General features: G+C 55.4%; 1 pseudogene; it reads left to right on the top strand.

Annotated features, from left to right (window-relative positions):
- Positions 1-773, top strand: part of LOC102369503 — a 29,325-nt pseudogene that overhangs the window by 24,870 nt on the left and 3,682 nt on the right.

Raw genomic sequence — 773 nt, forward strand, 5'->3', positions numbered from 1 at the left:
CTCTGGGCCCTCAGCATGGAATACGGGCCATTCTTTGCTAGGTCATTGGTCACGATTCTACCCAGGTCGGCAGTGACAAAGGGCGGTGGGGAAGCATCTGAATGGGGCAGTGTGAGGGACGGTCGCACTGCCACTGCCTGTGCTGCACCTCCACGGAGCAGGGCTGAGCAGGGAATGGCACGGAGTTCTGCCAGTTCATTCACTCACCTGAGATGGGTTTCCCCAGGTGTGAAGAAGGGGAGATCCCACAGCCGGTGCCAATTTCTCCTGAGCTGGAAAGGAGACTTGGGGATTTCTGCCAGACAACCTGTGCACTGACAGAGACTGTGAGGAAGTTCGAAGGTACGGAGAAGGGATGTGGGAGGGGATGCAGAGAGGGGTGTCTGTGGCTATGGGAGGAGATGGGCTCTGGTCTATTGGCTGAAAACCAAGTTATTTAGAAATGGCACAGAGCCCACAAACTGAGTGGAAGTAGGAGAGTCCAGGCATCAATGTGGCACGTTCATGCACCCCGTGACGTCAGAAAGTATTAAGGCCCCTATATAGCCAGATAATTCTCAGTCTTTTCCTAAGACAGAGCCAGGCAGGGGCTGTGCTCGGGGCTGTGCTGCTTGCTGCTGCACGAGGAGTCGGTGGGAGCTGCAGGAGCCCAGCTCCTCTGAGAAGCAGGCCTTGTTGCTCAGTAGTTGGCATCCAAAGTAGAGACTCCAAATCCAAGGCTTTTTCTGAGATATGGACCCAGCTAACCTGGCTACAGCGGGCTGTCGGGAAAG

The sequence above is a fragment of the Alligator sinensis genome, unplaced genomic scaffold, assembly GCF_000455745.1.
Source record: "Alligator sinensis unplaced genomic scaffold, ASM45574v1 scaffold900_1, whole genome shotgun sequence".
NCBI lineage: Eukaryota > Metazoa > Chordata > Crocodylia > Alligatoridae > Alligator > Alligator sinensis.